Here is a 16,029-nt window from a genome sequence, read left to right on the forward strand (position 1 = left end):
TCTTCTTCTTTTACTTCCTTCCCTTGTGGTTTGATGATTTTCTTTAGTGGTGTGCTTGTATCTATTGTAGGTTTGTGTATCTATTGTATCTATTGTAGGTTTTTTATTTGTGGTTACTGTGGAGTTCATATATGTTGACCTAGAACTTTATGTGCTTATTTTAAACCGATAGTTATTTCAGTTCAGGTACATTTATACACTTTTAAAAAGCCACATTTTTTATTCCCTCCCACCACATTTTGTGTTTTCAATGTCATATTTTACATATTCATGTCTATCCCTTAACTATTTATTGTAGTTATGGTTGATTTTATAATTTTTGTCTCTTAATCTTGTACTAGCTTATTTAAGTAGTTGATCCACAACCTTTATCTTATATTTGCCTTTTCTAGTGGGATTTTCCTTTCCTATAAATTCTTCTTGTAGCCTTTTCCACTTAGAGAAGACCCTTTAACACTTGTAACATCAGTTAGATGAGCTCTCTTAGTTTTTGCTTCTCTGAGAAGTTGTTCATCTCTCTTTCAATTCTGAATAATAATTTTGCTGGGTAGAGTATTCTGGCTTGTAGGTTTTTCCCTTTCAATACTTTAAATATATCATGCCACTCCCTTCTGACCTGCCAAGTTTCTATGGAAAAAGCAGCTGATAGCCTTACGGAGGTTCCTTTGTATGTTAGTCTTTATTTTTTTTTTTCTTGCTGCCTTTAAAATTCTCTCGTTAACTTTTGCCATTTTAATTATATGTCTTGGTGTGGGTCTTTTTAGGTTCATCTTATTTGGAACTCTTTGTACTTCCTATACCTAGAAATCTGTTTCTTTCTTCATCCTCAGGAATAAATTTTTTCAGCCATAATTTCATCAAATACATTTTTAACCTTCTTCTCTTGCTCTTCTCCTTCTAGGACCCCTAAAATGGGAATGTTGTCCCAGAGGTTCCTTCAACTATCCTCATTTTTTTAAATTTGTTTTCCTTTTTGCTCTTCTGAATTGGTGATTTCCAATACTGTATCTTCCTGATTACTTATGCATTCTTCTGTATCTCCTAGTCTGTTATTAATTCCTTTTAGTGTACTTTTTTTGTTTTGTTTTTTGTGGTACGCAGGCCTCTCACTGTTGTGGCCTCTCCCGCTGCCGAGCAGAGGTTCCGGACGCGCAGGCCCAGCGGCCATGGCCCACAGAACCATCCACTCCGCGGCATGTGTGATCCTCCCAGACCGGGGCACGAACCCGTGTCCCCTGAATTGGCAGGCAGACTCTCAACCACTGCACCACCAGGGAAGCCCTTTAGTGTACTTTTCATTTCAGTTATTATGATTTTCAGCTCCAACTGGTTCTTTTTTATATTTTCTAGTCCCTTGTTAAAATTCTTACTCTATTCATCTATTCTTTCCCCAAGTTCAGTTAGCATTCTTATTACTAATGCTTGGACCTCTATATCTGGTAAATTATTTATCTCTATTTCATTAGTTGTTTTTTTCAGGGTTGTTTTTTGTTCTTTTGTTTCAAATACATTCTTTTATCTTCTCATTTTGCTTTACTTTCTGTATCTCTAGGTAAAAGTTACTTATCCCAAACGTAAAGGGGTGACCTCGTGTGGGAGTGTCCCTGTGCAGTCTGCTCGTGTCCAGTGGCTTTGTTGGGAGAGCTGAATCTGAAATGAGCACAGGTTACATCTTCCCCCAGGGTGTGCTGGCAGTTACCACCTTGGTGGGAGGTAGGGCCAGAGACGGAGGGGCTAGAACCAGAGCAAGGTGTGAGCTGGCATTTCTCCTCTGCTCAATGGCTATAGCCACCCTATCAGGTGTAGGGCCAGGTATCAAGGTGCTGGAGCAGAAGCCCTAAGGGTTAGGTCCAGGCTGGTTTTTTCCCTGTTAAGTGTGCACTCCCTCTCCCCTCCAGCAATGGCAGCCTTCAGCCTAGTGGGCAGCTGCATCGGAGCAAAAGGTTCCAGAGTAGGTACCTGGCGTTGGCTGGGGTATGCACTGGGATGGTCCCAGCACATCAGTAGGAGTTCCAGGTAGCTCCTGCCCCACCACTTCTGCACACACTGGTAATGATTGCCCTCACCCTGTTCAGATGCAGGGCCCAGTCTGAACTGCTCCATCTCCCCCAAGTGCTTATCCTCCTTGACAGTGGCAGCCTTTACCTAGTGTGGAGCTGCTCCAGAGCAAGAGGGGCTGGAGCTGTCATCCGTGCAGGCTAGGGCAGCTGTTGGGGTGGTCTTGGGAAACCGGCCAGAGCCCCAGGCCATTTTTAATCTGTTTCCTCTCCATTGTTCCTGGGAGTAAGCAAGCGTGTGTGCACTCTTCAGTAGCGGAGTCTCAGGTTCTTACAGCTCTCTGGTATGTCCCACTGATTTTCAAACCAGCTAGTGGGATTCATCTTTCCATTGTTGGTCCCCAGGACTGAGGTTCCTAATATGTGGTTCAAGCCCAAAAATCCCCAGGGAGGATCTCTGAACCTGTGATATCCCCTCCTCTTCTGTATCCCTACTAGGGACATAGGTCCCAACCTGATCACTTCTCCCTTCCTACCAAACTCTGTGGATCTTTCTTTGCAGCCTTGGTTGTAGACATCTTCCTGCCAGTCTCCAGTTTGTTTTCACTGAGAGCTGCTACACATATAGATGTGTTTTTGATTTGTTTGTAGGGGTAGGTGAGCTCAGCATCATCCTACTCCACCATCTTGATTCCCTCCATCGCATATGTTTTCCTTTTTGCAAAATTTTTATAACATTCCTAAAAAGAAATAACCCTGGAAATTGAGATGCAAGGCAATAGAATTGACTTGTGCATGAGATGATACTCTTCTTTCACTCCATGTGAGTTTTGTCCCTAAAGTGTCCTCAGAGCAGGAAGCTTGCCACTAATAAGGCTAGACCTGCCTTAAACCAACTTCAGTAGAAACACTGAAGTCTAAGTTAGTGGTTCTCAGCCTTAGCTACACAGTAGGCTCCCCTGGGGAATTTTAAAAACTCTTCATGCTAGGAAGTATATGATGTCTGCCATTTACTTTGAAATGAATCATTAAAAAAAGAAAAAAGAAAATCGTTTGGTAGATCGATACAGGAAATGATGGATGGATATATGATAAGTAAGTATAAAAATGTTAATGGTTGAATTTGAAAGGCAGGTGTATGCACATTTCAATTTTTCTGTATATTTAAATTTTTTCATAATAAAATATAAAGGGAAAACTCCCCATGAGCGGGCTTGCACCCCAGAGCACTTAAATCAGAATCTCAGGAAATAAGTCATAGGCTTCAATACTTTTTAAATCCCCGTTGATTCCAATGTGCACACATAGTTGAGCACCACTGGACTGAATGGTATGAAGTGAAGTCTGGTTAGGCTTGGCAGCTATAGAGCTGACTGAATAAGTAATCTCAATAGAGATTTGCCGAACACCTCAGTGTTAATCTTATCTCATCTTCCCAAGGAACTTGCCATAGGGTTAGCAGACAAAATCCAGCCCAGAAATGGCAGGTGATCTGAAAGGCAGTTGCTAAATCATGGTTGTGCAACAGTATGTTGTCCAGTAAAACGATAACGCTGGGATTCCCTGGTGGTGCAGTGGTTGAGAGTCCGCCTTCCGATGCAGGGAATGCGGGGTGTGCCCCGGTCCGGGAAGATCCCACATGCCGCGGAGCGGCTGGGCCCGTGAGCCATGGCCGCTGAGCCTGCGTGTCCGGAGCCTGTGCTCTGCAACGGGAGAGGCCACAACAGTGAGAGGCCCGTGTACGAAAAAGAAAATAAGTTCCTTTTCATCCATTTCTTAGGTGTCTCACAGTTTCTATAGTGTTATGTTTTTATAGTTTTATATTAGAAAATATATGTAAGGGGCAATATTAGGGTAGGAGATTAAGAAGTACAGACTACTGTGTATAAAATAAGCTACAAGGATATATTGTACATTACATGGAATATAGCCGATATTTTATAATAACTATAAATGGAGTATAATCTTTAAAAATTGTGAATCCCTATGTTGTATAGTTGAAACTTACATAATATTATAAATCAACTCTACCTCAATTTTTAAAAATATGTATCTATATATATTTAGATCATTTGAAACAGTAGGAGGATATGACCTTGACCTAAATACTGGTATTTCCGAGACTGCCTGGTAAGCTAGCTGTGGAAGCTACTTGGATTTTAATGACACAGAAACATCAGATCTCTGAGGGCAGCAGGATTTATTTGCTTCTGTGTTCTTCCCCATTTCAGTGTCCTGAATTAGAAATTCTTCCAGAAAAGAAACCCAGTATAAAAAGTAAAGTGCTTTATAGATGAGAACATGCCATCTGACAAGTTTCAGGGCATTTTATTGAGTACTCTGAGGCTGGGGGTAGCGTCAGTTACCTGAGAAATATTGTGGAATAAGGATATTCTGTGTTTTGTTTGAAGAGAGGCAAATCGAAAATTCTTGAGTGTTCATCAGTATTTTCCACTGAGTTCTAAGGTTAACAGCAGTTTGCTTACGTTTAAAATGAGAATAAGTGTTGCATCAATACCTCTCTTTAGAGGCAGCCATTCTAATTCTGAACCTTAAGTGAATACACTTAAGGGGGAGCCATGGAACATGTTTTATACTGTACACTGTGGAAAAGAGCACCAGAAACAGGCAAAGATGAGAAAAAGGATTCTGCTGATGGAACAAGAGAGATTTCCTAAGACAAAATGTGTTTTCATGTAGCCTTTCTAAAAAAAACGAAGTATTAGCACTCAAATTTTAACAGTTCTTGAAAACAATCAGTGGCTACAACCAAGAGGAGTTTGCCCTTCAGAGGTGGGAAACAAGAAAAGATACTGAGAGAGGAAAAAGTTGATTTAAATTAAAAATTTTGGATGAATTTTTTTCTGATTCAGAGATAAGCTCAGTAATGTTAATTGTCGATTTGTATTGAGAGGGTTGGGAATAAGAGGAAGAAAATGTAGAAAAACACACAATTTGGAGATTTGTGAGTAAATATTAATGATTTTATTCCCCCAAATCATCTTTTCTTTAAAGTGAAAGATGTGAGTAGTCAGCTTTATGAGTTAGTTTTCAAATATAATTCAGCCTATAAGAATTCTGTTAATTCAACTTTCGTAATTCTCTGTGGGTAAACACAAGACTCTTGTCTCCTTACATATTGACAATTCTAATTATCCATACTCAGAAAGGGTTTTGAATACTAGATACCACAATTTCTTTAAAATTGAAATATTTTACCCACAAAGTCTCACTGTTATATTCATGAGTCATGTTAATTTGGACTTTCCATAAACGCTATAAACCAAATGAATTATCTCAGTACATGTATAAGGCTATAGCCTATTTTATTTGTTGAAATAGCTATTTTAGTAGAAGTAGCGTCATTAGAAAAACAGGATCGCTTTTTACAAGGTTTAAGGATTTTCTGTGATTTTTTTTCTGCAAAACTTGTGACATCTTTTTTTTTCTGTTTTGGAGTGTGTGTGTGTGTGTATATATATATATGTATATATACACACATATATATATGTATATATACGTATATTTATATATATATATATATTTCGTTAATGAGACTTGTTTTTTTATTCTTCTGTTTTTCCTCTAGATAAAAGTTAAGCAGCTAGAAGAACAACTACATTCTTTTTCTGAAACCAGTTCACAGAACGACCATCTACTCAAGTTGAATAAGGCACTAGAGGGCAAATATGCTCAGGTGTGATTAATAGCTATAAAACAGATTGCTTCTATGTTGTTTTAATTAGCTTTTAAGAAATTGGTGACTTTCTCCCCACCTCACCGTATGATCCCAGAAAGATGAATATTCTCTCACTTGACTCAATTTATCAAAAATATTTTAAACACCCTCGATGTACAAGGTTCCACTCAACCACAGAAGAGTTCATAAAGATGCCTGAAGCAGTATTGGGACATTGAACTTGCATGCTCTAATTGCAGGATTAGGAATGTACTCGGCAGATTTTATTATAGAATAGAAGGTTATGCCTTTCAGAAACAAAATAGATTGTATTGTGAGCATGCATAGGGAACATCATCATGATGAAAGCCTCGAGAATCTCTATCATAGAGGAAGTGTTTTTTTAATTTGAACCTTAAAACTTTTGTCAGAGGTGAGGAACAAGTATCTTTGGGTTTTTAATTACAGGCGAACGCAGAACTCATTGCCAACAAGATATACTTGCAATAGCGCACTTGAAAGAGGTATTAGTAGTGAAGGTGCTTACTGGTTAGCATGGTGGCTATTGAGACTGAGACTATTGAGACTATTAAGAATGATTTACAAATTTATCACATTATTTATTTTTAATTTTTAACAGTGTAAGCATGTGTAACTTCTTTAACTATAACGTTTGTGTATGTATACCCTTGGTAACCAAGCAACTAGAATGTGTCTTCAAATGGGTTCTAACAATCTGACTATACTGGCAAAGGGGACCTCATTAGATATGCTTTGTTTCTTCATGAGGACATACTTTACACTAGTATTTTCTTCATTCTGAAAGCAAAGGAACACATTTTAAAGTATATTTTCCATCCCAGCTTCATTTAGAACGTTGTGTTGTTTCTCATAGTAAAGGGGGCACTCACTGAAAAATAATTCTAGGTTTAGTTGATTTTGTCTTTTTAAATTGCTGATGCTTCCAAGAAGGAGGAAGTCTCCAGAGAGGCCTGCATCTTCAAATTTACTTTAAAGCCATAGGCCCCGTGTCAACAATGTAAAGGAACGAAGTTCATCAGTTGTTTTGCCCAGTGTTAGGCCAAACCCTACACACCATGTGACCTTTGCACCTACCGTGACTTCTGTGAGGTCTTCTCAGGAGATTGGAGACTCTGGGATCTCTCTAAAGACTCTTTTGAATGCCATTAAAACCATGGAGGGAAGACTGGAAGGTAAAATAGACATTCTTGCCTCAAGACCATTAAAAAATGATGAGTCACCAAATTTTCTTCACCGGGATTCGGTAAGTGAAGGCCACAAATTAAATCATAAGGAAATTTCAGATTTATACAACAATGAAGAAAAGTAGTAACATCTAGAAAGATAACGTTTGGAGGTGTGAGTAACAACAAGGAAAGAACTTCTTCACAAACAGCAAAAACTGATGATGTAGATCAAAACCATCATTCTGGCTATTGCATACTTAGTTTTTGATTTGGACACAGAAATGTCATATTTGGCTTAAGAGTAACCATTGAGATTTTTAATCTAATTTTCACTTTAAAAATTAATGCTAATAGTCTTAACATTTACAGTAAAATGGGTAAAGCCTGATTTTCAAGTAGAAATACATAAATAGAAGCCCTGAGAACTTGAACACTGGAAAATACTTCCCAAAGAAAACTTACTAGAGCATCCATCTTTGTTTGGTATTTAAAAATAGAAAGTACTGTAGCTTGTCTTCTAGAGTTAACTACAATTTAGACCCTTTCTGTAAGCACTTTTGCTAGTGGCCTTTTCATTTTTATAAATAATTTATAAGCACTGGTAAAATTATAAAAACTATATTCTTCCTAATGTGCTTTTCTAGAACAAAATCCAATAGGTTTTCAAAACCTTCTAAGTTAGCATCTTTTGTAGTATTCTTGAACCCTTACAGAAGACGTTAAAGTATTTTTAACGTTACAGGTTAAAAGTTATAAGGAAGTATAATTTGAGGAAGATGTGGGGAAAAGGCATTCTTCTTTGCTGCTGCTTGGAGTGCCCTTTTCCTGTGGAGGACAATTTGGCTTTGTTTATCACCTTACACCCACAGTTGTACTTTTTCCTACAGATACACTAGCTTGTACATAAGACATGTTTACAAGGTTACTTTCTGAAGTATTGTTTGTTATTAGCAAAAGACTAGAAACAACCAAAATTCCATCAGTAAGAGGCTGGCTAAATAAATCATGGTATATCCATAGTTTGGAATACTGTTTGAAGATATATTTATCTTAATCATAACATATCTATTATTAGGTTAAAACAGTCAAGGTTCAGAAGAGTATACAGAGTATTTTACTATTTGTGTGCAAAAGGGTTGGGGCGATGAAGTATACATATGTATTCACTTTTGAATAGAGCCTCTCTAAAATGAATCGTAATAAATTGGCAACATTATTTTCGAGGAAGGAAACTGGGTGGCTGGGAGATTTTTCACTTTATCCTTTTGTACCTTAAGAGTAATGTGAATGTGCTACCCATCCAGAAAAAATTTATGAACATTTTATTTTCAACAGAAGTAAAAGTAGAGAAAGGATGGTCTTTTCAACAAATGTGCTAAAGCAATTGGGTATCATATGCAGAAACAAAAAAACAAAATACCTTTGATCCATACCTCTTACCATACATAAAAATTAACTCAAAATGGATGAAAGCCCTAAAGGTAAAACTTAAAACTGTAAAACTTCTGAAACATAGGATGAAACCATTGTGATCTTGGATTACACTGAGATTTCTTAGATTTGACATCAAAAGCATGATCCATAATGGAAAAAATGTAACATTGACAACGTATGCTCTTCAAAGACATTGTTAAGAAAATGACAAGCTACAGGCTGGGGGAAGAAAACATTTGCAAATCACATATCTGATAAAGGTCTTGTCTCCACAGTTTATTAAAAACTCTCAAAACTCACTAAGAAGGAAAAACAATCTGGAAAAAAAAAGGTGCAAAGTATTTTATTTATTTGGTGAACACACGTTTCACCAAAAAAGATATACGGATGATAAATAAGCACCTGAAAAGATGTTAAACATCAGTCATTAGGGAAATGCAAATTAAAACTGCAGTGAGGTACTACCACACACTATTAGAATGTCTAAGATTGAAAAACTGATTACCCCAAGTGTTAGTGAAGATGTGGAGGAACTCTCATACATTGCTGAAGGGAATGTAAAATCACTCAGCCACTCTGGAAAATAGTTTGGTAGTTTCTTTAAAAGTGAGACATACTACGACCATACAACCCAGGCATTCCACTCCTATGCATTCACCAAAGATAAATGAAAGCGTATATCTACACGAAGATCTGTATACAACTGCCCAGAGCAACTCTACTTGTAACAGGTTAAAACTGGAACAGGGGCTTCCCTGGTGGCGCAGTGGTTGAGAGTCCGCCTGCCGATGCAGGGGACACGGGTTCGTGCCCCGGTCTGGGAGGATCCCACATGCCGCGGAGCGGCTTGGCCCATGAGCCATGGCCATTGAGCCTGCGTGTCCGGAGCCTGTGCTCCGCAACGGGAGAGGCCACAACAGTGAGAGGCCCACATACCGCAAAAAAAAAAAAAAAAAAAAAAAAAAAAAAAAAAAAAAAAAAAAAAAAAAACTGGAACAACTCCAGTGTTCAGCAGAACACTCTTCAGCAACAGAAAGGAAGAAGTATTGATATATAAAGAAGAGTGAGTGAATCTCAAAATAATTGTGCTGAGTGGAAAATCATTCAAAAATGAGTACATCAAATATGATTTCATTTATATAAAATTCTAGGAAATAAAAGTGAATTGATTGTGACAGAAAAGAGGTCAGTGGTAGCCTTGGGTGGATGTGTAGGAACAGGGAGAGATAGAAGTGGGGGAAATTACAAAAAGGCATAAGGGAACTTTTGGGATAATGGAAGTGTTCATTATCATGATTATGGTTTATACATATATCAAAATTGTACACTTTAAATATACATAGCTTATTGTATTTCAACTATATCTCAGTAAGGCTGTTTTAAAAAATGTGAATGTATTATACTAAAATTAATTATTTTTAAATGTTTAAAATAACATTCTTGAAATGACAAAAGCAGTAGCGATAGAGAACAAATTACTGGTTGCCAGGGGACATGGGATGAGTTTGGGGGAGGGTGTGAACACAGAGAAGTAGCACAAGTGAGTTCTTTGCGGCAGTGGAGCAGTTCTGTATCTTGATTGTCATGATCACAGGAATATGTGCATGGGGTCAAATTACATAGAGCTATGTGCATGTGTGCATACACAGATGAATGCAGGTTAAAAAAATGGTGAAGGGCTTCCCTGGTGGTGCAGTGGTTGAGAGTCCGCCTGCCGATGCAAGGGACGCGGGTTCGTGCCCCGGTCCGGGACGATCCCACATGCCGTGGAGCGGCTGGGCCCGTGAGCCATGGCCGCTGAGCTTGCGTGTCCGGAGCCTGTGCTCCGCAACGGGAGAGGCCACAACAGTGAGAGGCCCACGTACCACACACACACACACACACAAAAAGTTCCTTTTCATCCATTTCTTAGGTGTCTCACAGTTTCTATAGTGTTATGTTTTTATAGTTTTATATTAGAAAATATATGTAAAGGGCAATATTAGGGTAGGAGATCAAGAAGTACAGACTACTGTGTATAAAATAAGCTACAAGGATATATTGTACATTACATGGAATATAGCCGATATTTTATAATAACTATAAATGGAGTATAATCTTTAAAAATTGTGAATCCCTATGTTGTATAGTTGAAACTTACATAATATTATAAATCAACTCTACCTCAATTTTTAAAAATATGTATCTATATATATTTAGATCATTTGAAACAGTAGGAGGATATGACCTTGACCTAAATACTGGTATTTCCGAGACTGCCTGGTAAGCTAGCTGTGGAAGCTACTTGGATTTTAATGACACAGAAACATCAGATCTCTGAGGGCAGCAGGATTTATTTGCTTCTGTGTTCTTCCCCATTTCAGTGTCCTGAATTAGAAATTCTTCCAGAAAAGAAACCCAGTATAAAAAGTAAAGTGCTTTATAGATGAGAACATGCCATCTGACAAGTTTCAGGGCATTTTATTGAGTACTCTGAGGCTGGGGGTAGCGTCAGTTACCTGAGAAATATTGTGGAATAAGGATATTCTGTGTTTTGTTTGAAGAGAGGCAAATCGAAAATTCTTGAGTGTTCATCAGTATTTTCCACTGAGTTCTAAGGTTAACAGCAGTTTGCTTACGTTTAAAATGAGAATAAGTGTTGCATCAATACCTCTCTTTAGAGGCAGCCATTCTAATTCTGAACCTTAAGTGAATACACTTAAGGGGGAGCCATGGAACATGTTTTATACTGTACACTGTGGAAAAGAGCACCAGAAACAGGCAAAGATGAGAAAAAGGATTCTGCTGATGGAACAAGAGAGATTTCCTAAGACAAAATGTGTTTTCATGTAGCGTTCTAAAAAAAACGAAGTATTAGCACTCAAATTTTAACAGTTCTTGAAAACAATCAGTGGCTACAACCAAGAGGAGTTTGCCCTTCAGAGGTGGGAAACAAGAAAAGATACTGAGAGAGGAAAAAGTTGATTTAAATTAAAAATTTTGGATGAATTTTTTTCTGATTCAGAGATAAGCTCAGTAATGTTAATTGTCGATTTGTATTGAGAGGGTTGGGAATAAGAGGAAGAAAATGTAGAAAAACACACAATTTGGAGATTTGTGAGTAAATATTAATGATTTTATTCCCCCAAATCATCTTTTCTTTAAAGTGAAAGATGTGAGTAGTCAGCTTTATGAGTTAGTTTTCAAATATAATTCAGCCTATAAGAATTCTGTTAATTCAACTTTCATAATTCTCTGTGGGTAAACACAAGACTCTTGTCTCCTTACATATTGACAATTCTAATTATCCGTACTCAGAAAGGGTTTTGAATACTAGATACCACAATTTCTTTAAAATTGAAATATTTTACCCACAAAGTCTCACTGTTATATTCATGAGTCATGTTAATTTGGACTTTCCATAAACGCTATAAACCAAATGAATTATCTCAGTACATGTATAAGGCTATAGCCTATTTTATTTGTTGAAATAGCTATTTTAGTAGAAGTAGCGTCATTAGAAAAACAGGATCGCTTTTTACAAGGTTTAAGGATTTTCTGTGATTTTTTTCTGCAAAACTTGTGACATCTTTTTTTTTCTGTTTTGGAGTGTGTGTGTGTGTATATATATATATGTATATACACACATATATATATGTATATATACGTATATTTATATATATATATATTTCGTTAATGAGACTTGTTTTTTTATTCTTCTGTTTTTCCTCTAGATAAAAGTTAAGCAGCTAGAAGAACAACTACATTCTTTTTCTGAAACCAGTTCACAGAACGACCATCTACGCAAGTTGAATAAGGCACTAGAGGGCAAATATGCTCAGGTGTGATTAATAGCTATAAAACAGATTGCTTCTATGTTGTTTTAATTAGCTTTTAAGAAATTGGTGACTTTCTCCCCACCTCACCGTATGATCCCAGAAAGATGAATATTCTCTCACTTGACTCAATTTATCAAAAATATTTTAAACACCCTCAATGTACAAGGTTCCACTCAACCACAGAAGAGTTCATAAAGATGCCTGAAGCAGTATTGGGACATTGAACTTGCATGCTCTAATTGCAGGATTAGGAATGTACTCGGCAGACTTTATTATAGAATAGAAGGTTATGCCTTTCAGAAACAAAATAGATTGTATTGTGAGCATGCTTAGGGAACATCATCATGATGAAAGCCTCGAGAATCTCTATCATAGAGGAAGTGTTTTTTTAATTTGAACCTTAAAACTTTTGTCAGAGGTGAGGAACAAGTATCTTTGGGTTTTTAATTACAGGCGAACGCAGAACTCATTGCCAACAAGATATACTTGCAATAGCGCACTTGAAAGAGGTATTAGTAGTGAAGGTGCTTACTTGTTAGCATGGTGGCTATTGAGACTGAGACTATTGAGACTATTAAGAATGATTTACAAATTTATCACATTATTTATTTTTAATTTTTAACAGTGTAAGCATGTGTAACTTCTTTAACTATAACGTTTGTGTATGTATACCCTTGGTAACCAAGCAACTAGAATGTGTCTTCAAATGGGTTCTAACAATCTGACTATACTGGCAAAGGGGACCTCATTAGATATGCTTTGTTTCTTCATGAGGACATACTTTACACTAGTATTTTCTTCATTCTGAAAGCAAAGGAACACATTTTAAAGTATATTTTCCATCCCAGCTTCATTTAGAACGTTGTGTTGTTTCTCATAGTAAAGGGGGCACTCACTGAAAAATAATTCTAGGTTTAGTTGATTTTGTCTTTTTAAATTGCTGATGCTTCCAAGAAGGAGGAAGTCTCCAGAGAGGCCTGCATCTTCAAAATTACTTTAAAGCCATAGGCCCCGTGTCAACAATGTAAAGGAACGAAGTTCATCAGTTGTTTTGCCCAGTGTTAGGCCAAACCCTACACACCATGTGACCTTTGCACCTACCGTGACTTCTGTGAGGTCTTCTCAGGAGATTGGAGACTCTGGGATCTCTCTAAAGACTCTTTTGAATGCCATTAAAACCATGGAGGGAAGACTGGAAGGTAAAATAGACATTCTTGCCTCAAGACCATTAAAAAATGATGAGTCACCAAATTTTCTTCACCGGGATTCGGTAAGTGAAGGCCACAAATTAAATCATAAGGAAATTTCAGATTTATACAACAATGAAGAAAAGTAGTAACATCTAGAAAGATAACGTTTGGAGGTGTGAGTAACAACAAGGAAAGAACTTCTTCACAAACAGCAAAAACTGATGATGTAGATCAAAACCATCATTCTGGCTATTGCATACTTAGTTTTTGATTTGGACACAGAAATGTCATATTTGGCTTAAGAGTAACCATTGAGATTTTTAATCTAATTTTCACTTTAAAAATTAATGCTAATAGTCTTAACATTTACAGTAAAATGGGTAAAGCCTGATTTTCAAGTAGAAATACATAAATAGAAGCCCTGAGAACTTGAACACTGGAAAATACTTCCCAAAGAAAACTTACTAGAGCATCCATCTTTGTTTGGTATTTAAAAATAGAAAGTACTGTAGCTTGTCTTCTAGAGTTAACTACAATTTAGACCCTTTCTGTAAGCACTTTTGCTAGTGGCCTTTTCATTTTTATAAATAATTTATAAGCACTGGTAAAATTATAAAAACTATATTCTTCCTAATGTGCTTTTCTAGAACAAAATCCAATAGGTTTTCAAAACCTTCTAAGTTAGCATCTTTTGTAGTATTCTTGAACCCTTACAGAAGACGTTAAAGTATTTTTAACGTTACAGGTTAAAAGTTATAAGGAAGTATAATTTGAGGAAGATGTGGGGAAAAGGCATTCTTCTTTGCTGCTGCTTGGAGTGCCCTTTTCCTGTGGAGGACAATTTGGCTTTGTTTATCACCTTACACCCACAGTTGTACTTTTTCCTACAGATACACTAGCTTGTACATAAGACATGTTTACAAGGTTACTTTCTGAAGTATTGTTTGTTATTAGCAAAAGACTAGAAACAACCAAAATTCCATCAGTAAGAGGCTGGCTAAATAAATCATGGTATATCCATAGTTTGGAATACTGTTTGAAGATATATTTATCTTAATCATAACATATCTATTATTAGGTTAAAACAGTCAAGGTTCAGAAGAGTATACAGAGTATTTTACTATTTGTGTGCAAAAGGGTTGGGGCGATGAAGTATACATATGTATTCACTTTTGAATAGAGTCTCTCTAAAATGAATCGTAATAAATTGGCAACATTATTTTCGAGGAAGGAAACTGGGTGGCTGGGAGATTTTTCACTTTATCCTTTTGTACCTTAAGAGTAATGTGAATGTGCTACCCATCCAGAAAAAATTTATGAACATTTTATTTTCAACAGAAGTAAAAGTAGAGAAAGGATGGTCTTTTCAACAAATGTGCTAAAGCAATTGGGTATCATATGCAGAAACAAAAAAACAAAATACCTTTGATCCATACCTCTTACCATATATAAAAATTAACTCAAAATGGATGAAATCCCTAAAGGTAAAACTTAAAACTGTAAAACTTCTGAAACATAGGATGAAACCATTGTGATCTTGGATTACACTAAGATTTCTTAGGTTTGACATCAAAAGCATGATCCATAAAGGAAAAAATGTAACATTGACAACGTATGCTCTTCAAAGACATTGTTAAGAAAATGACAAGCTACAGGCTGGGGGAAGAAAACATTTGCAAATCACATATCTGATAAAGGTCTTGTCTCCACAGTTTATTAAAAACTCTCAAAACTCACTAAGAAGGAAAAACAATCTGAAAAAAAAAAAGGCGCAAAGTATTTTATTTATTTGGTGAACACACGTTTTACCAAAAAAGATATACGGATGATAAATAAGCACCTGAAAAGATGTTAAACATCAGTCATTAGGGAAATGCAAATTAAAACTGCAGTGAGGTACTACCACACACTATTAGAATGTCTAAGATTGAAAAACTGATTACCCCAAGTGTTAGTGAAGATGTGGAGGAACTCTCATACATTGCTGAAGGGAATGTAAAATCACTCAGCCACTCTGGAAAATAGTTTGGTAGTTTCTTTAAAAGTGAGACATACTACGACCATACAACCCAGGCATTCCACTCCTATGCATTCACCAAAGATAAATGAAAGCGTATATCTACACGAAGATCTGTATACAACTGCCCAGAGCAACTCTACTTGTAACAGCTTAAAACTGGAACAACTCCAGTGTTCAGCAGAACACTCTTCAGCAACAGAAAGGAAGAAGTATTGATATATAAAGAAGAGTGAGTGAATCTCACAATAATTGTGCTGAGTGGAAAATCATTCAAAAATGAGTACATCAAATATGATTTCATTTATATAAAATTCTAGGAAATAAAAGTGAATTGATTGTGACAGAAAAGAGGTCAGTGGTAGCCTTGGGTGGATGTGTAGGAACAGGGAGAGATAGAAGTGGGGGAAATTACAAAAAGGCATAAGGGAACTTTTGGGATAATGGAAGTGTTCATTATCATGATTATGGTTTATACATATATCAAAATTGTACACTTTAAATATACATAGCTTATTGTATTTCAACTATATCTCAGTAAGGCTGTTTTAAAAAATGTGAATGTATTATACTAAAATTAATTATTTTTAAATGTTTAAAATAACATTCTTGAAATGACAAAAGCAGTAGCGATAGAGAACAAATTACTGGTTGCCAGCGGACATGGGATGAGTTTGGGGGAGGGT

General features: G+C 36.6%; 1 pseudogene across 1 annotated transcript in view; it reads left to right on the forward strand.

Annotated features, from left to right (window-relative positions):
* Positions 1-5,700, forward strand: part of LOC307070087 (coiled-coil domain-containing protein 150-like) — a 75,399-nt pseudogene extending 69,699 nt beyond the window's left edge. Inside the window, exon 16 of the transcript in view lies at positions 5,587-5,700. The product of the transcript in view is annotated as a coiled-coil domain-containing protein 150-like (transcript). The remainder of the gene's footprint in view (positions 1-5,586) is intronic.
* Positions 5,701-16,029: the final 10,329 nt, after the last annotated feature.

Source organism: Hyperoodon ampullatus, assembly GCF_949752795.1.
Source record: "Hyperoodon ampullatus genome assembly, contig: scaffold_513, whole genome shotgun sequence".
Lineage (NCBI taxonomy): Eukaryota > Metazoa > Chordata > Mammalia > Artiodactyla > Ziphiidae > Hyperoodon > Hyperoodon ampullatus.